The sequence below is a fragment of the Amblyomma americanum genome, chromosome 10, assembly GCF_052857255.1.
Source record: "Amblyomma americanum isolate KBUSLIRL-KWMA chromosome 10, ASM5285725v1, whole genome shotgun sequence".
NCBI lineage: Eukaryota > Metazoa > Arthropoda > Arachnida > Ixodida > Ixodidae > Amblyomma > Amblyomma americanum.
This window is the reverse complement of record NC_135506.1, coordinates 82,785,598-82,791,107: the sequence shown is the minus strand read 5'-3', so window position 1 is coordinate 82,791,107 and position 5,510 is coordinate 82,785,598. Positions and strand designations below refer to the sequence as shown.

Here is a 5,510-nt window from a genome sequence, read left to right as displayed (position 1 = left end):
AGCTTTATTGTTTTCTGCAGTTCTGGGCCGTCTTTAAAGACGTTCTCTTTTTCGTTGCATCCCGTGTAAATCCCTCATCCCAGCTCATAGTCAGCACGACGAAAGCCGAGCGAGCATCTGCACGTAACAAGCGATGCACAGCTCTCAATGAAAAGTATTCTTGGTCCAGACTGGTTGTAACACCAAGATTAAAATAACAAACGTAATCAACCTGAGAATGCGAGTGCGCATTTCAGGGGGCGCGAAGTAAATCGATCTTGTACGGCGCTAACTAACGCAAATTTCAATTTCGGCTGTCATGAACGGCATAAACGATATTTCTCGCCGCGCATCTACCTTGCATCAAGAAAAAGCCAGCACACAGCAAGCGAGGAGCGGCCTATCATCACAGGTTTCACACCGATTGCTTTTTCCGCGCATTAGAAGCAACATAATGCGGACGGTTTGCGGGCGGCGCGGCGGTGGAGGCAATTCTACCACCGGACGGCGCCGTGGGACGGCACTCGGAATTGTACATGCAGTGCATTGCAAATAACTAAGATATTTTCAAATGAAGCTTTACTCCGCTGACCACCACGTTACTTCGTTCGTAGAACGCAGGGGCCGTTGGTTTCCGTAACCGAGAACTGTGGCAAGCTGTGTGACAACGGCGGACCGTGGTTAGACTGCCATTATAAAACAGATATAAAACAGTGCTGGAAATGGCTGTTGCGCGGCGTGGATGTGAACTAACTGTAAAAGGGAAAAAGTTTACGAGCGGTCAGAAAATGAAATGACCAAAAGAGAAATATTAATGGAATTACGTAATCTGTGTAGGCAGATTAAAGGTATGCTGCATACCGCAAGTTTCTCTCACAGAACAACCATACTGGAGGAAACAAGCGGCACCGGGAGAACATTGCGCTGATCCTTCGTTCACCAAAGCATGGGATGGAACTTAGCAAGCGAACAAAGCCGGACGACCGGTCGACTTCCGCGGATGGCGTCACTTCCGCCAGTTCTTCCTTTTTGGCGAGCACCCCTCCCCCCCCCCCGTTCCCCCATCCGCCCAGGTCTTCTGGAAGCCACGTGGCATTTCACCAGCCATTTTGGCGCATTGCACAGACTGAATAGAGAACAAAATTTAATTGCATGATTTATAAGGTCCTTCCTTCCCAATCAGCTTCCCTGAAGAGAACTAGAGAAGAGGACAGAAAAAATAGAGGGAAAGTGAATACCTCCAACGCATGGTGCAAGCCTTTCAAAACGTTTGTAAAAGTCGACAAATGATTAATAGAAAATTACTTTTTGTGAAAGGAAATGGCGCAGTATCTGTCTCACGTTTCGGCTGTCACCTGGACCACGCCTAATGGGAAGGGACAAGTAGGGACTAAGAGAAGAAATGAAGAAAGAGGTGTCGTAGTGGAGGACCCCAGAATAATTTCGACCGCATAGGGATATTTATCGCGCACAGATATCGCACCGCAAAAGCGCGCCTTTAAGTTTCGCCTCCATCAAAACGCGGCCGCCGCGGTCGGATTCCAACCGGGGTACTCCGGTACAGTACCCGAGTGCCCTCACCATTCAGCCACCGCGGCTGGTGCTGCTGAGTATCGGTCGGCTATTAATGCGAGAATTTTTCTTGTCCTTAGGAAGCAAAAGGATTAACGCATGCCACTGAGCAAGCGAGAAACGCGCACATGCTGACGTTCTGCGGCCGCCCTCAGTGCACTCTTGCAGGCGCTTCATTGATTAGACAAGTTGTCGGACTAGTTGGTGGTGATCCATTCTTTTGTTGACAGCGCTTAAAAAACACGCACAGTGGACACAGAAGACGACTGTGACGTCGTCTTCTATGTCTTCTGCCCGTGTTGTTTAAGCGCTGTCAACAAAAGAAAGGCGATTCGTGCTCCCAGTACCAGGTGGCCATACGGTCTATGGTCATATTGAGCGCAACGGAGTGCATACTTCGCCGCACACTGTTCTTGCTCATTCATGTTCAATGCGGCACTATACAACAAGCTATGCGTTTTGCTTCTGAAAGAGTACACAACCAAAGCGCGCGAAGAAAGCGTGCGCTTACGGTGGCTGCTTCACGCAGCATAAGACGCCTGCGCCTGTGAGAGCCTTTTATGATTAGTTGCTGATTGCTGTATCTCAGTGCCTTCGAGGGTATGCTTTCCACTATGCCGACAAAAACCTACCGCCGCGGTGGCTCAGTGGTTAAGGCGCTCTTCTACTGAGCCGGTGTGCCCGGGTTCGAACCAGACCGCAGCGGCCGCGTTTCGTAAGGAAGCTGAGGCGAACGCGACGGCGCCCTTCGCCCTGGTTCGAACCAGACCGCAGCGGCCGCGTTTCGTATGGAGGCTGAGGCGAACGCGAAGGCGCCCTTGGGCTGTGCGATGTTAGTGCACGCTAAAGAGCCCCAGGTGGTCGAAAGCATCCCGGAGCCCTTCACTACGGCACCTTTTTCTCTCTATCTTTAACTCTCACCTTCCCCCTCCCCTTACGAAACGGTTCCGTTGTCCACTGGCATTTTTGAGACAATTACGGCACCAATTTCTTCCCTCAAAAACCAAATTTGTTTGAGGCAGATACTGCGCCATTTCCTTTCCCCCAAGAAACCAATTATTATTTTTTCTTTCATTCTTAACGAAAAAGGGCCGCATTTTATGCGCTTGTTTCTACAATTATTTCGCTTCCTTTCCATCGGTTGGTCCTCCATCCATGCGGCAGTGAGCGAACTGAGCTGCGGAGGACGATTGAGATGATGAGGTTGATAATACCAAGTTTATATCAACCAGATAAGGAGGCCGCCTACTCCCCGTCCCCGGCACCCAGGCCTGGGTGACGGGGGCTGGGACCTCCGCGGTTTGAAGCAAGCAAAGAGGCGTTGATTGCTCGCGGCTACTTCCGCCAAGCGGATGGCTTTTTGCTGTGATTCAGGTACCTTGCTCCTTAGGTTTCCCAAGAAGCACAATTGGCCCAACATTGGAACTGTATAGGCAAAGTTGGCCCTACAAAGGACCAGGATGGGACCATCCTCTTGCAATACTGGGCCGATGACCTGTGCTGCTTGGGTTCTCTGTACAGTTTATATTTTCTTTAGCAGCGGATTTAAGTCGCGGCGTCACATGTCGCGACAGAAAGTGGTAGGCGTGTGAAAATGTGACGCTGGCAACAATCTTTTCAAAATATGAATCTTGGCGAATCCATCTCATCACCACCAGGGCCGCGCACTTACCTTTTTTCACAATTTGAGAGAGTTCCTTAAAGCTCAAGTCTACACTTATGGCGAGACAGTTACCGCAGCTCGTCTTTCTCCATCACCTCCTCCTTGCAGTATAGAAATAGGGAAAACGCTTCGCAAATAGAAATACGGTCCCACCCAATCAATACGTCGAAAACATATAAACTATGTGGTTGATTCCTATGCGAAATAAATGTAATGAACCAATGCCACAAATGTCTCTAGGGCTTAAACTTCTTAAAAGAGCGCTAAACAGTTTAAATCGGGCTGTAGAGAAATATTTGAAAAAAAGCTGGCCAGCTCATCTTGATTGCACATCCTCGCATATGCAAAAGATGGAATCTCCGCCTGATTTGCACTGACAGGCGACAGGAAAATTGTAAAAAGTTAATTATGAAAACTGTAAAGTTAAATCTTATTGGAAAACAAATAAGCTACGGAATGAAATATTATCAGACAATAGCAAGCAACCGAACCTCAACGACCGAAGAGGTTTGTACACATTCGAATAAAGGCAAACTCCGAGGGGTGACCAAGAATTCTATAACCAAACTGGAGCTTTACTTGGGTGTCAATTGGTACGTATCGCGAAGAATACAATAGCCAATTTTTCACACAAAAACAGATCTAACAATCAATCACAATAAATATGCATAAGCACTGTCAACACACAAAACGTTGAAAAACGTAGAACTGAACTCTGATCAGCGTGGTCGCAAATCAATGAAGAAATTATTACAAATTAGCAAGAGGCATAAAAAAATCTGAACATAATCTTCGAACAGACGATGATAAAATATTTACAAGATTGTGAACCGGGTATTTTCGACGGCAATAGAAAAAGTTTCGCGTAGTGTGCGCTATCAGAGGAAGTTGAACACCAGGCGGCCAAAATTATGTCTGAGACCTCCGCTGCATCGTCTTCGCCCTCACCAGTTCCGTCTCTTCCAATAGCATTTCTACCATCACGCAATGCACACTCAGCAATCGACATGAAAAAGCAAAAGCAATCGACACTATCGGCATAAAAAAGCAAAAAGGACGAACGCTAGTAAACCGGGAAGTAGCTACTCACGCACTGCAATATACAGAATGAATAACTAGGGGCAGTAGATATGAAAAAAGAAATCAACAATGGCGCAAACCTCAATAACAGCAATTACACCAAATCAAATAAAAACCGCACTTAAGCTACATAAGTACAATCAAACTGAAAATATATTCTGGGTGCACGGACGCTTGAACCGAGGACTGTTGTAAGTAGGCTTCACCATGAGAGGAGCCGGCGGTGTAAAATCTCGTACACAATACGGCCGCGGAAGTACGGCATGTGCTTCTCCTTGAACAAAATCGGTGCATCCCGGGTGAGACATTCAGCGTACTGACACAGGAAGACGCCGCAGTCGAAGGTGTCCTTCTGGAGTGGCACATTGGATGGGTAAAAATACCAGCCGCTCCAGTCCAGGTCGCAGTCACGCCAGTGGCTCACCTTTTCCAGGTAGTCCGCCAAATCATCGATGATGTTGGCATGCTCATCGCGCGGACCCAGGCTGTCATAGATGACCATCTCGGGCGTGCAGAAATTTACCACGGCGAGACACCAGTGGGACGGGTCCTCAGAGTGCACGGGCACCAGTAAAATGTCGTAAGCGAAGAGGTCTTCGCCTTGCGTCCAGCATTTCACGCCGTCAGGTCCACAGCTATGCAGCTTGGTGAAGAAAAAAGTACTGAACGCGTACACAGCCGGACCGCCTCGCCTTTTGGAGCGTTGCGCAATCATGGCCAGGTAAAAGTTCACGATATTGTCATTAAGTCCCTTGCCTTCTCCTAGCGTGGCTATGTCATGTCGAGTGACAGCCATAGAGAAGGCCTCGACCAGAACCTGTTCCGGTGGGCCCGGCTTCAGCGCTTCAGACACTTCTTCCTGCATGGCAGAAGTGAGTCGGCTACCATAGCTGACGTCTCCCTCGAGGTCGGCTGCGTTGGTCATCACCGCCATGTTTTCACTTCAGGTTTGCACAGGGGCGCTCAGGAGACTGGATCACTCTTCAAACAGTCTGTTCTTGTCGACAGGATGAAGCATCCCTCTGCAACTGCCGGGAGACGCAGAGCAGTCAGCGAACATCACTGGGCTAGCGGCTGACATAAACCAAAACTGCTAATCGCTTTGAACGGTCATCGTTCGTCTTACCTCGTAAGTGCAGACGGGCTGTGGCTTTCGGAACACCTCGTCGGTGCTCAAACGGACTGGATCACTCTTCAAACAATGCGTCCTGAACGG

At 48.7% G+C, this 5,510-nt stretch overlaps 1 pseudogene; it reads right to left on the bottom strand.

Moving 5' to 3' along the window:
* Window positions 1-4,496: 4,496 nt before the first annotated feature.
* Window positions 4,497-5,228, bottom strand: LOC144108464 (sentrin-specific protease 1 pseudogene; annotated as a pseudogene).
* Between the last annotated feature and the right edge of the window lie 282 nt (window positions 5,229-5,510).